General features: G+C 67.5%; 1 protein-coding gene across 4 annotated transcripts in view; it reads left to right on the top strand.

Annotated features, from left to right (window-relative positions):
- The window catches only part of CDC16 (cell division cycle 16), a 59832-nt gene that overhangs the window by 24763 nt on the left and 34570 nt on the right, over positions 1 to 499 (top strand). The window lies entirely within an intron of this gene.

Below are 499 nucleotides of genomic sequence, written 5' to 3' on the forward strand. Positions count from 1 at the left end.
GGGGGCCTGGGTATCAGCAGCTGGGCATCGGGCGGCTTGGGCCTCAGCGGGCAGATTGGGCCACGGGGGGCCTGTGCCTCGGGGACCATGCTGAGGGCGGGTTGGGTCTCAGGGGCACTGGGCCTTGGCGACCGGGCTACGTGGCGGGTTGGGCCTCCAGGGCACTGGGCCTTGGCGACTAGGCTACGCGGCGGGTTGGGCCTTGGGGGCCTTGGACCTTGGCGGCGACCGGGCTGTGGGCCACCTAGGCCGCGAAGCGGGTAGGCAATTTGGGCCTTGGTGACCAGTCTGTGGGCAGGTTGGGCCTCAGGGCAGGCCTTGGCCTTAGTGGGAGTGTCTGGGCTTTGGGAGGGCCTTGGCCTCAGTGGGTGGGCCTGTGCCTTGTGCGTTCCTGAGCCTCGGTGGCTTGGCAGAGCGCTGGTCTAGGCCGGAGCAGTAGAGGGCTGGGGGGTAATGGCTGCAGGGAGGTAGTGTCTGTATTTGATGACGTAAAAGATGC

The sequence above is a fragment of the Chrysochloris asiatica genome, unplaced genomic scaffold (genome assembly GCF_000296735.1).
Source record: "Chrysochloris asiatica unplaced genomic scaffold, ChrAsi1.0 scaffold00029, whole genome shotgun sequence".
NCBI lineage: Eukaryota > Metazoa > Chordata > Mammalia > Afrosoricida > Chrysochloridae > Chrysochloris > Chrysochloris asiatica.